This window comes from Artibeus jamaicensis, unplaced genomic scaffold (genome assembly GCF_021234435.1).
Source record: "Artibeus jamaicensis isolate MK-2021 breed Jamaican fruit bat unplaced genomic scaffold, CSHL_Jam_final scaffold_369, whole genome shotgun sequence".
NCBI classification, from domain to species: domain Eukaryota; kingdom Metazoa; phylum Chordata; class Mammalia; order Chiroptera; family Phyllostomidae; genus Artibeus; species Artibeus jamaicensis.
The window spans coordinates 31,308,328-31,322,690 of NW_026522042.1; the positions used below are offsets into that span (position 1 = coordinate 31,308,328).

The window sequence follows — 14,363 nt, forward strand, 5'->3', positions numbered from 1 at the left end:
GGTCCTCAATTTTAGATTAGGACGAAATTAGGACAGAAACAGGAGTGGTTACTAGTTACAGTACTCACAAGATAAGAAATAAATGAAATCTTCAGGAAGAATAGGAATGTTCTAGTAATTGAGATGTGAAGAAATTTCTCCTCTGGGCCCTCATAGAGAGAACACTGTAATGTTGGCTTCTACAGCAGTCTGGGGTAAACACGTAGGTCCCCAACCTATGTCCTGTAGCACACTTGGGCGTGGCCAGAGCATATCCTCTGTGAAGTTGAAGGAAGCCACTGACCCCATGCAGGGACATGGTCTTGCTCTTTCCTTCTCAGTATCACTGAACCAGTGCCAGAAGTAGGGGACCGAGAGGACGGAGGACTGTGCTAATGAAGGATGACCCTCCATAAACATGATTTTTGTTAATTAATCTTCTTAGAAGCCCTTGAGTGGCAGAGAGCTTGAAGTTATACTTGAAAGATGCCTGAAGTGTGGCCATTCTATTCATTAAGTTTATTATGCATTTATACATAGTATCACACACCACACACAAAACACACTCACACACTTGTGCACATACTTTCATACAACCCTTGCACTCTCACACACTCGCAGGGGCACTCACATACACACCTGATACATTACACACACATTCACACCCACACGTTACTTTTAAAAATACAAATCATATACTCGTATATATCTGTGTTTGTGTGTCTTTGACTTTACCAAGACAGATGTTTACCTTTAACATCTGTCTTGGATTTACTTCTGTGCTGACTTTGTTCAGCACCTACCTTGTACAAATTCAGTTCCAATTTGTTTTTTGTTTTGTTCCAGGAGGGGTAATAACCAGATAGTCACACCAGTTATGACTTGAGACCTGCTCTGCTATTAAAAATTCAACTTTGGAGTCCCCTGGATCTGATATGTCCTTGACCTTCCACTTATCATTTGTGTGACCTTGGGCCACTTACATAAACTTTTTAAAATTTAATTTTACTGTATTATAAATTAAAACACTACTACTATTATATAAAATTTTAATTCCTGTTTATTTATAAACACACCATTTTGCCTTTCTCATAATTAAAGGTCTGCTATGAAGATACATTATTAACAATTTTATTATTATTATTATTATTATTTATTAGCACATTATTATATGCCTCTGATAATTTATGTGCCCTTAACATTAAGTTAAAATAAAGTATATTGTCTAAATGAGAGAATATATATATGATAAATTATAAGTTCTCTATTTTCCAAAAGGACTGGGGACACTTTTTCTTCAGATATTTTGGAGACTTTTGTCATTTTCTTCACAAATTCTGAGTAGGCTTTGCAACTACTATCTACCTTGTGCAAAACTCACCTCTACATTTTACCTTTAAATTATTTGATTGATTTTGGTAGTGATTTGGGTCAAATGTGGAGAACGCGGACGCACACAAGTGTCCAGGGAGTGGTTGATCCTTTGTGTTATCTCAAATCTATTGAGCAAAGTATGAGAGTCTGGTCAGAAAGAGGCATCGCGGGTAGATGGTGAGCAGCTGCTGGAGGGGGGGCAGGAGAGAAGGACTGTCTCATCTTTTGACATTAAATAAGCAATTTGAAACACACAGTGATTACAAAGGAACATGTGTTTTAACTACAATTTCTAAGCCAATGGCTGAATGTATTTGAGTTGTTGCTACCACAGTGGTGTGTGTGTGTTTAAAACCAGTTTCTTCTCTTTCGAAATCGAAATCAAATTTGGTTGGTAAAAGAAATGGGGAGGGTGGATGAGTGAAATGCAAAGTGTGATTAAATGCCAGTGTTTGACTTTAACTGCTAACTTCCCCCAGCTTGAAAAAAAGAGAGCCAAACCAAATACACTCCAGGAATCACTGCTTATTAATGAGAAATCCCAGCCTCCAGGGGCAGATGTGATAAAAATCTGTGAAAATGTTGGGCTTTCAGAACGTTGCCTGGGAGAGAACAATGCTTGGGTTTTTCCAGGGCAGGATGTGTGGGTTGAATGGCTTTTTAAAATTTTTTATTAATTTCCTGAATATGCAGGCAACTGTTGTGAGCCCCGAAGGTCTGGGGTGGGGGTCAATGCGCAGTCATATGGCAGCCCACTCAAAGAATTCCAGAACGGGGAGGAGGGAAGGACTCAGGGAGGTCACTCTGGGGAACTGAGCCGGGGGTCTGGGAGAGCAGGAAGGACGGGGCAGTTCCATGCACAGCATCTCACACAGTGGCAACATCATGTTCAGGTGGCTGGAAAACGCTTCTGGCTGCAGCCAGTGCTGGATCTTTTCTGGAAGGTCTGTTTTTCTGTAGAAACGACAAAACCAGAGTTTTCAGATTTGTGCAGCTCATACTAGGAAGGAAGGAGCTTAAGGGGCTGAGGTATGATGTGGGATGAATTTAGGATAATCTGAGTAAGACCGATTAGTCCTTTTAGGTGATTTCAAGTTCATACTGTAACCTGCAATGTAAAATGACCACCCTTAGTCTGCTTTGACCTAGAGAAGGGTGCACTGATGTCACAGCACAGACACACACTAGAAAAGTGCCAGTCACCAGGGTCATGCTGCAGTGGATGAACCACCAAGTGGTGCTTCTGGAAAGAGGAGAAGGAAGAAGTTCAGCTGCAGGGGAATCATGGGAGGAAGACTGGTATCATCAAAAGGCTTGGAGCCTCCATCCCCCTGAGCTGATAATTCAGTTGATTCTCAACTAAATCACATACACAAAATGCAACCCCAAAACAGCAGTGGTAGGTAAGGAAGAGACACTGGAGGATAGATCAGGAGTCTCCCTAAAATACACAGTGGAACCCTTTGTGTATTTTTTGCCTTAAGTGTTGATGTTCTCTGTTACGTCAGGCATTAATCTCTAAGGATTTACTTAGAAAAAAGTACAATGAACTGACTCACTTTTCTCTGGAATACTTCCCTTCTTTTCTTGTCTTACTTGAAAAGCATAGATCATTACTGGACTCATCAAAAGTAAAAGATTAAATTCTTGGAAGAAAACATAGGCATGAATCTTCATGACCTTAGAGTAGACATTAGTTTCTTAGATATGACACCAAAAGCATAAACAACAAAAGAAAAAAATGGATAAATTAGACTTTATCAAAATGAACTTGTTCTTCCAAGACACTCTCAAAAGACAAATAAAAAGACAAATAGCCCAGTTAAAGCACAAACTGGCAGTTATAAAAATAGTCGCAGGGATGTAAACGACAGCGAGGGGGATATAGTCAATAATATACTGATAAGTACATGTGGTCCCAGGTGGGTACTAGACTTATTGGGAAGATCACTTTGTAAGTTATATAAACGCCCTGAAATGTCAAACATAGAGTATAAATCTAAGGGAAGTAAAAACACTTGCACACAATTGTTCACTATGCATGGTAACAAGAAGGGGTAAATGACCCAAATATTAATCACCTGATGAATGGATAAACAAAATGTGGTACCTTCCTTATATGCAATAAAAATAAATGAGGCAGTGATGCATTCTACAATAAAGATGAGCCTTGAAAACAATACATTAAGTGACAGAAGTCAGTCGCAAAGCCTTTTCTTTCATAGAAAATATCCAGACTCATCAAAATCATAAAGACAGAAAGTAAATTAGTGGTTTCCAGGGGCTAAAGACTGGACTGTTAGTGCTATGGAGCTATTTTTGTGTGTGTGGGGGTGATGATAGAAATGTTCTAGAATTAAATAGTGGTGATAGTTGCACAGCTTTGTGAACAAACCACAAAACACTGAAATGTGTACTTTAAATGGTAAATTTTATCATATGTGAATTATGTCTTAATTTTAAAAAAGCAAAGAGGAAAAAAGCATAGTTCATGCATTCAGCATTTGTAAATAAGGCAGTGGGAGTCATATGTAAAGACTAAAGCTTTGAATCACCAAGTATGTCAGCGTTTGTGTGTGTAGTATGTGTACAGATGTTTTGGGAGGAGTGTTGTAGGTGATGAGTTGATGCATTTAGCTCAGGTGAACCATTCCAGCACCCACTAGTCATTAGTGGCTTCCTGGATCAGTCATTCTTTGAGGCAGGGCACAGACTGAGGAATGGTTCTGGCCCATCTGTCCTGAGAGCCCAAACTCCAGAGACTGTGACCCAGCTGTGAGTTTCAGATCCAGCCCCAGGGTGCAGTGAGGGTGGGTCATGGACCTACTGTTCAGTCACAGACTTTGAACAATCAAGTAGCAAACTGCAGGAAGCTCCCCTCTTCTCCCAGCACCCTTCCCCAGTGCAACTCACATTTCTTAGCAGGACTGTGTTACTGCGGTAGAGTCCTCTAGTTTAATGCATATATTGTGGGTGGGTGTCTGAATGACTCTGCCATCCTTCCACAGCAAACACCTTAGAATCACAGGGTGGCTCTGTGGTCCATCAACTCGTACTGTTGCTCTGACATGTCAAACTCAATTTCCAGTTCTGCAGAATGCCTGGCAGTCCTCAAAAGAAACTCCCTAGAGAGTTTGAAGGGTTAATGCATTGATACAGGATTGAGGGCCCTGTGTTTGTGACTGTCTTGCTGGTCCCCTTGTAGGAATCTGGTTCAGTGGAAGTCCCACACAAGTTGTAGGAAACCTCACACAGAGGGAAAGAGGTGCAGTGTCAGACAGTTCCATCTGCAATCAATTTTTCAGATAGTTGAGGATAAATCAATCAGAATCCATTAGGAGAAAAAGAAAGACAGGGCGATCAGTTAGCTGGCCAGGGATGTGCGTGAATCCCATGCCGTGTGAAAGCTGAGTAATTGTGAGATGAGCAATGCTAAGAGGAAACAAATGCATGCAGGCTTCCACCACTTGGGGAGGCCAGGCCAAGCCAGGAGTTAGTGGGGCAGAATGAGGTGGGAGGTCTGGTAAAAGTGTACTAATGCTTAGGATCAGCTTTCCCAGTATTCCCTTATCACTCATTACAACGCCCTCGAAGTGTCACATCACAATAAATTTTGACTGAGTGGGTTGGTAGATTAATCCCTTTCCTCAAGTTATCTGCCCTGGAAATCCTGCCCTATATCCTTCACCTTCTAGCCAGGGATTTTACTCCTTGGAGACCCATTCATTTTTCTTCTGGCCTCAGGTCCTTCAAGGGAATAGGGAAGTCCTAAGATAAAGCTGCAAAACTTAATCAACTTTACTACAAATTTTATTAATACAAGTAAAAGAGGCAAAGTGAAAATTGTTTTATACATTTGGACTGTTTGGAGACTTAAGGTAGACAAAGGCAGCAATTAAACAACAACAAAAAGGCTGTGTCCTAGAAATCGTTTCATATCTTTTATAAGAAAAGAAAACTACATGGTAGCAGGTTTGCCCTTGAGTTCTAAACTCAGCTGTGGGAAGTGGCTTACCAAATGTCCCAGGAAAAGCGAAAGGGAAATTTGGACCAGTTTATTTCAGGTCCTGGGTTTGTCACATCAAGGAGGAAACACAGGTGCACAGCCCACCTCCTCCTCTCCAGGCTGGGTAAGAGCTTGTCTAGCTACTGAGATCTATGCTGGTGGGACTCCTTGCTCTCTGAAACCCTGAGAGGTGGGGAGAGAGCTCCTGTGGAGAACACAGCCAGGGGCCAGCTTACTAGTGCAGCCTCTGACAGCGTGATGACCCCAGGCTGTGGCAGATGGCTCCAAAGCCATTTCCCAAAGCCCAGTGTGTTGGTCCTCCAGCCTGGTTATAGCTATTATGAACAATGGTGCTACAACCATCAATGCACAGGCTTTTGTGTAAACAAGTTTTCGATTGTTTTGGGTATATGCATAGAAGTGGAGATGCTGGATTGCATGGCAATTCATTGCTTTGCACTTTGAAGAGTCCCATATTGTTTTGCACAGTGGCTGCAACGCTTGAAACTCCTATCAGCAGGACCTGAAGGTTTTAAGTTCTTCACATTGTCACTTGTTATTTTGCAACTTTTTGATCATAGGCATCTTTTTGAGTATAAAGTACTAGCTCATCGCGGTTTTGATTTTCGTTTCCCTAATGACTACTGATGATTAACATTTTGTGTGTGGGTGCTTACTGGCCATTTGTATATTTTCTTTGGAGTCTATTCAAATCTTTTGCCAAGTTTTAAATTGGGCTATCTGTCTTTTTATTGCTAAGTAGTTGAATTATTAAGAGTTCTTTATTTAAGTCATTAAGAGGTCTTTATTATGAATATTAGACCTTTATCAATGCACGAGCTAAAAATATTTTCTCTCATTCTTTGGGTTGTCTTTTTACTTTCTTGATAGTGTTCTTTAATACACAAATGTTTATAAGTTTTTTGACATCTAACTGATCTACTTTTCCTTTGGTTGCTTGTGTTTTCTGTATCATAGCTAAGAAACTATTGTCAAATCCAAGAACTTGCTAATTTATATCTTCCAGCTATTGCATAATATTTACTGCTTCCATTTAGGTGTTTGACCCATTTTGTATTAATTGCTGTGTTTGGTGTGAGGTAGGGGTCCAGTTCCGTTCTTTCACATGTGGATATCCACTTGTCCCAGAACTGTTTGTTAAAAAGTCTATTCTTGTGCTTGCTTCGGCAGTACATATACTAAAATTGGAACGATACAGAGAAGATTAGCATGGCCCCTGCGCAAGGATGACACGCAAATTCGTGAAGCGTTCCATATTTTTAATGGTGGAATTCTTAAAAAAAAAAGTCTATTCTTTTCCTATTGAATTGTCTTGGCTGGATTTTTTTTTTACATATCAAAATGACCCATGGACAAAGACGATGGGGGTGGGGAGGACTGATAGTGGCAGGTGGGGGGTGGGTAGGACAGGGCAGAGTGACAGGGAGAAAATGGGGACGACTGTAACTGAACAATAAAAACTTCTAAAAATTGAAATGTCCTCTAATTACTTTTTCGAAAACTTCAGAGTTCCATTACGGCCATTTTTGGACAGCTGGGTGGTTTTCACTAGAGAGCATTTTTAATTTTTTTTGTTTGTTTTTAAGTGTCAGGTTCAAAAGGATTCGAAAATTGACACAAATGCTTTGTGTTTAAAAATCCTCACGTATCCTCTGTAAGCAGACGTTCACTTTCTGACAGCCCCGTGCCTCCCCCAAAATGCTCTGGCCTTCTCTTTACCGTGTAGGCTCAGCCCCAGTGCCTCCTCTTAGGGTACAGCCCCCTGAGGTCTTCTCTGTACATCCTTAGGCGTCTGAAGTCAGTGTTTTACATAATTCCATTACTGATGAGTAATTACTAATTTATAATCCAGTCCTCTTCTCCCTCATTCCTCTGAACAGATGAAAATTGAGCCTCTTAAACTGGGCAGCTGGTCTTAGGCTGAACTTGTATTAGCAATGTGTACTGTTCCAGTAGCAGAACAGTGTCCCTCCAACCTGGGAACACTGGGAGGGCACGGTGTGTTCTCGCTTGTCGTGACTGAAGGAAGGTACACCTGGCATTCTGTTCAGAACAAGGGACACGCAGACTGACCGTCCCCCATGGCAGAAGCATCGTTCATGGCGCAGAATTATCCTGCCTCCAGTGCTGATGCCAGCCTAGGGAAACCCCGATTTTAAAGAAAAACTCACCATCAATTTAAAGAGAAACCTTGGAGATTTCATTTGATACTTCTTGAGAAACCAGTAAGTCACATAATCAATGCAGGAGACTTAGAATTCCAGAGGGAAAAGGGTCACACTTGTGGCCAGTCCAGTGCGGCCCTTGGTCCTCTCTGGTCACAGGAGGTTCCTCTGGGAGCAATTCCCTAGGCCCTCAGGAAGTTGGGGGCTCATGTGGTCCCCTTTCTGTTCTCTGCTTTGCTAATCTGCTTCTTCTCTTACCAACGACCCATTCCTACCTCAGTCTTTTGCGATGTCATTGAGTGTGAACTACTTGTTGTACCTTTGCTGTTTTTCCCAAGTCATATGACAGCTTTCTGATTGGTCCGACCCTTTCTCAATGACTGATAGGGTCCAGGCTTTTCTTCTGGAGTTAGCTCCAGCTTTGCCTCCATTCACATAGGACTTGTGTGAGAAAGTGCGCCCGTGCCAGCTGGGCACAGAGCTGGTGCACACATTTCACATGGTTACACACTTTTGATATGTTGTTTTTTTCCCACGTTGTTGCATCCACCTGGGGAGCCTTCACCTTTCCCCCAGGCACCACCACATTCCACCTGATCTGATCAGTGACTCCTCTTGCCATGCTCACCCCAAACCTGATGCCCACACCACAGTTTTAACCAGAACATGTTCATTTCAGTGTTTATTTATACCTGCTATTAGGTTAGATGCTCATTGCTTTGAATGTATCAAACTTACATCCATGATAAATTGAGAAAGCAGCTCAGGACTGGGGTGAATTGTGCACTTAACATTTTTCTTCAAAGGACAGCACCATGTTGTGCACACAGCGGGTGCTCACATGAGTCATGGATGAACTGGATTGAATAAATTTATCTGAATCCTTACTAAACCTCCAATATGTTTAGCCTTGGTGATCACATATTAGTGAACATTTTAAAGCTTGCATGTCTCATGTGACTTAGGGTGGGTAGAACTGGGTGAAAGAGCATTTGCTGAGAGAAAGAGGAGTCAGAGGCGATTCCTGGAATGGAGTATTTCTTGGGCTTTGTGACTAGAGAAACCGCAAACTCTGTTTCTGGCGTTAGGCATTGACGGCTGCACTCGGGGGAATGTATGTGCATCCCTCTGAGGGCTGTGGTCTGAGAACATCCTCAAAGAATGCCTCTTGTGATCCAGACCGAAGCATAACCCCCAGGATAGAGAGCTGTGGTACACAGAGCCCGAAAGAAGCTCTAGGGAGATCAGGTTTTCCCTTCACTTGGAAATCATGTCTGTGTTAAGAAAGAATGCTTACTCAGTGTCTTCTGCCACACTCACTGCCTAGGAATCCATGGTTCATCAGAGGTCATGGCTGAGGAGAACAAAAGAAAGGTACCTCCAATGATTAGCTGTGTTTTTCTTTGTCAGAAGATAGTAACTGGGGAGTGATTTAAGGAGACCCGAGATGTATGCATAGAGATTACTTTCTAAAGTGGTAGTTAATCATGCTGGCTCATAATGACACTGCCCTAACAGTGTTTTACATTTTATAGGGCTTCAACTTTTCAAAGCCTTTTTGTCTTTCATGTATTTACTTTTCAGAAGGAAGCCAAATCCAGCATCCACTGTCTCATGCTTCTACCTTCTCACCATCTCCTTGTTGCATGGTTTTGTGTGTGCAGATGCATAATTCTGCTGATTGCATTTAATTTCAGGCAATCTTTAAAAATACTTCGTATTTGCTAGCTACCTTTACATTTGTTATGTCATTGCCAAAGAAATATGGTTCAAACTTACACCTTTTCTCTATCCTTGATAATGATTAACCCCTCCCTCCCTCCCTCACCAAATTCGCTTGAAAGAAAATTAAGATCTATTTAAAAGATAATGCTTGTTCTCCTATTCTGTACTTTTTTATTCACTTATGATATTTGTGGAAGGCGTGAAGACACTTCTTGTCCTTTTCTTTTTTGCCAAAAAATGCCTCTACTGAGGTTCTGTCCTCATGGAAGCCACTTCCTCTGTTACGCACGTGTATGTCTGAGGTCGGGCAGCTCCAACCATGTTCAGACTGAAGGTTAGAGCTAACTTGTCCTAGTGTGAATGGAAAAGAGGGAATGTGTTTGCGGGACCCCTCCGATATACCATGGTGACTACAGATGGGAAGAATGAATGACTGAGGTGTGGAGCTGACCTCAGAGAGAAGCAGTGGAGCTGGGAGGGGGCTGGGAGTAGGCTCTGGACTTGTACGTGGATGTGATGAGTTGGTGATTCTGCCAGGATGCCCAAGGGAGTGTGTCTCAGAGGCTGCTGTGGACTGAATGTTTGTGTTCCCCTTCTAAAAATCCCCAAGTTCAAGTTTTAATCCTTGATGGAATAGTATTTGGGAATGGGCTTTTGGAAAGTCATTCTGTTTAGATGAGGTCATGAAGGTGGGGCCCTCATGATGGAATTAGTTCCCTCATAAGAAGAGAAAGAGCCCGCTCCCTCTGCTGTGTGAGGACACTGCTTGAAGGAGGCCATCCGCAAGGAGGGAGGAGAGTTCTTACCAGGCTCTCAATTTATTTGCACATTCACTTTAGACTTTCCAGTGCTCAGAACTGTGAGAAACAAATGATGAAGCTGCCCTGTCTATGGTCTTCTAGTATTCTGGTGGCCTGAAGTGACTCAGATTAGGCCAATTGAAAATAAGAGTTTGGCATGAGAATGCTTCTGAGGTTAAAGACCAAACAGGGAGCCTGGTTGTCTAGGGAAGGACCCATGGTGGAAGGCAGACAGGCGAGGACCCTTTGGCTGAGCAAAGGAGGTAGCTGGGACCTTTTCGGAGGAGCGAGGTGGAATGAGACAGGGGCAATGGCTTTTCTACATCTCTGACTCAGCTGAATCTGAAACGGGCAGAAATATTAAGGGGAGCTCTCATTTCAAAATCACATAGTTACTATAATGAAAACTGGGAAAACAGGTTAAAGATTGTAGAAAGATGGTTTCTCTCACTCAGATTCTAAAAGGAGATCTTATCTTCTTCAAAGGTCTCCAAAGCCGCCCAGATCATTGGCGTGCGCCCTCGTCCTGCTGCTGGATCGGGGTTCTCCACAGAGGCCTTTCCACCCCGGGACCCACCAGCACAGGTGGTGGCATTTTCCTCACACAGCCTACTCACCCTTTTTCTCCTGATCTGCACTGCACCCCATGGTGTTGCCAAAAAACAAAACATGAAAAAACAAGATCAAAACTTCCTCCCTTAGCCAGGAGAACAGCAAGCATAGATAAAAGGCTAACAAATAAAACAATGCCTGAGCTTGGACTTCATCAGAAAAACCAGAATGTAATGTCACCATGTCATGGGCGAGCTTGGTGTCGATCTGCATGTACAGAGAGAAGAATGTGATTAACCTAAAATGTGTGACCACGGCCTTAGGAATTCTACTCTGCTGCTGAAAGCCACCAGAAAAGAGACAATGTGGGGATGATCCTTCTTATTTATTTGCTGTGGTTTCATTTTTCTCAAAATTGAAAAGAATGCCACTTGTCATAGGCAGTCATCACATGGTGTACCCTAAGATAATGAAGCTAAAACAACCGTGTGCATTTGCTTTCAAATTATTCATGCAGGTTGCTGTGTCGTAATAAGACTCCCAATGATGAACGGTTGGTCATTCCTAGAACCTCAACGCCTACTTGACCACAGATCTTCAAAGAGAGCATAGGTTTTCTTTTTTTTTCTTCCTGCTATATCTCCTTCCTTCATTTAAATTTGCCAAGAGTTGATTAATGGGCTGGGTAAATATATAGAACTCATTTTTTTAAACGGAAGAACAAACAAGAAAGTTCTTTTGCATCTATTTTTGACATTAAGGAAGAATGGAAAATAACGTGACTGGTTGCTTGCAAATTTCTTAATGCATTTCCTTCTTCCCACCCAACAACGTGCACAGGTGAAGGTGTGGGTTGGGGGAGCTATCTCTGGACTCTTTTCTATTATGGACACCTGTTCTACACAGCTGGGATCCCACCATATGACTTCATTTAACCTTGACTCTCTCCTTACAAGCCTTACCTCCAAATACAGTCACTCTGCGGGTTAGGGCTTCAGCGTATGAATTTAGGAGAACACAATTTAGTCCATAGCATGCAGTGTGCTGGAGGAGGGAGTTTTAGGGTATCCAAGGTTCTGGTAGTGATCTTGATGCGTGCAGAAGTGTCACACAGTAAGACAGATTCTAGAAAAATTGCACTCATTCAAGCATGAAGGGAGAGAGTTACAGCTGCTTAGAAATTTGTCCCATTCCCCCTCAGGGGCAGGCCCAAAGGTCGTGATGGGATATTCAGGTGTGCCTCTGCTACAGAACACAAATGGGCCAGCTGGGCCCAGTCTGAGGAGGTAGCCTCAGGGAGAGGACAGCTTTGTGACCTTCACAGCCCCCATGGGAAGGCCTGGTTTTCCACTTGCAGGCAATGTGGGGAGCTAGTGGCTCACTATAGGGCAGAGTCCTATGGGAAAAGCGTGTAGACAAATGTGGCACATACATCTATCATGATAGTTTGAGCCTGATTTCCCTGGGGAGGCTGGCCTGCCCTCCTTGGCCCCTGAAAAGATGGTAACTATCAGATGAACAAGCAAAACAGGCAGAAATGAGCTTCTCTGCCCTCCCCAGGCTCCAGGCCGTCCACCTGGCAGGATCATGGGGCCTGGGCTCCAGCCAGGGAGCAAATCTCACTTGTCTCTTGGTCCCAGGACACACAGGTGTGGCTGAGTCTCTGTCCAGACTTCAGATTAAAGCTCTTATGACTTGTAATCCCACCACAGACCCTCTGTGGTTTTCAGTCTCCAGCTGGAGAGGCTGGGCCAGCCATCAAAGCCCCTGAGGTCAGAAGAAGAAAGATCTGTCACTGTAAGTCATAGGCTGGATGCTGACACAGTGGGAGCTCCAAGAGGCTCTACCAGGGCCCCTGATCGTGGAGGGGCCAGGTCACAATAAGGGCAAGTCTGCAGGCACCTGGGCTTGGGCACGGCTCCTGTTAGAGACTCCTGGACAGTCGGCCTAGAATCCATTCACCTGGCCTCTTGGAAAATTATAGGTTGGTTCTGCTCTGGGGCTACCTGGAGCCTGTGAGTGCATGAGTGTACATGTAAGGAATTCAACAGCCCCAAATGATCCTTAAAACCCCAGAGCTTTCTTTGTCTGGTTTTCAATTCAGAGCAGGAGAACTTTTTCTACTTAGCTAGATGTGTTCTCTGGGTTTATTCATGAGTTCCAGGAAAGTATTAGTTTTGTAATAGCAAGTAAGATAAAAAGGTTAGCATCTTAGAATTTTGAGGAACTTGCACGACCTAATTTCTTAATAGATTAAAAAAAACCAACAAGCAGAGAGATAAAGTGACTCGTCCAGGGTCACATAGGTAGTTAATATAAAGACAGTCAGACCGCAGGAGTCACAAGGAAGGGCCTTGTTTAGTTTGGTAACAGTCAAAAGCACCATGCCTGGCATGTGGTAGGTGTGGTAGATGGTGTTGCTGTTCTGGATGGTTCAGTCCCTTCCTGGTTAAGTGCAGTATACACACTAATGCTGCCATTTGTCAAGTGGGGCCTCCCTGTGGAAGCTGTGGCACTAGTTGGGGAAAGGAAGGGGTGGTCTCTGCCCTCTGCCCTGCAGCCTCAGCAACTGGCCATTTCAAGCCTGGGGTGATGGAAAGAAAAAGGAGGAGAAGCTGGCTGTGCTAGTGTCTGTCTGGCAACATTCTGGCCTTCACTGAACCAGCCGTGAGTTTATTTGGATCCCTCATAGGTAGCCTCCAAGTCTGTCAAAGGGTGCCGAGGGCTGCAAACTCAAAGCAGACTCAAAACACGAGGGGTGAAGTGTGAAGGGCTGTCTCTACCTCCACTGCCCCTTCCCTTTACCAACCAGACCCTGAAGGCCCAAAGCATTAAATATGTTGTCCACAGTAAAGTGAGAGGCTTTAGTACCACCACTTAGGCTAATTCTATTGGTAGATAGAAAAAAATACAGTTCCGTATTATATTAGATTGAAAAAATACTGTGTTCTTGCTGTTTAAACACTGTAATTTGCGCTCCCGAGAACAACACGGGATGGCATAGAATGGGAGGCAAAGAGCAGCACCCCTCTCTTCTTCCCACAGGTGGGGCCCGGAAGTCAAACATTTAACTGGAGGACGCTGGGACTGTCGCTCATTCGCTCGTTCACTCTGTATCTTTGTCTCCTTTACTGAAAGAGCGATGACAAAGAAGCCAGGGTGAGACCAGAGGAGGTGCCAGACATGTGGGGAGTGGCGCCTGCTCCCCCTTTCGGCAGTTGCAACAACCTGAGCTCCTGTTTTCCCAAGTGTGGACCACAGAGGGGGCTGGAGGTGGCCCGTCGCAAGTGTGGTCCTTCAAGGTGGGTGGATGCAAAGGGAACTTCTGGAGAAGCCCTCGCACCCTGGAGCTGTATGCAATGTGAGATTTCCCGGTGACCTTGGGAGTAGCCTCAGGGAAGGTGAGGAAGGCACATTTGTCTTTGATGGCAGAGGTGTTCTTTCTTGTCCTGGGGCCCCTGGAATTAATCCTTTCCATGACAGGGAATCAGGGTAGAGGGCACTGGAGTCTAGTAGCTGGCATTAGGTCCTGTCCCCACCATACCAAGTGGGACCTAGAGCATATCGCCTGCCTGTGTGGCCTCACTTTCTCAGCGGTGGGGAGGCCAGAGGATATGCTGTTCCTTGGAGGGTATAGGACTGATTTAGCTGAGGCAGTCAGGGCCCAGCACGTGTACGTGCGTGTGTGTATTATATCAGGAGCAAACATTTTAAAGAGAAACTAAGTGAAGTTGAGAAGAA

General features: G+C 43.8%; 1 non-coding gene across 1 annotated transcript; it reads left to right on the forward strand.

The window, feature by feature from the left end:
• Positions 1-6,534: 6,534 nt before the first annotated feature.
• Positions 6,535-6,641, forward strand: LOC119056056 (U6 spliceosomal RNA). Its single transcript, XR_005083810.2, has one exon. It is a non-coding gene; the product is annotated as a U6 spliceosomal RNA (small nuclear RNA).
• The last annotated feature ends 7,722 nt before the right edge of the window (positions 6,642-14,363 follow it).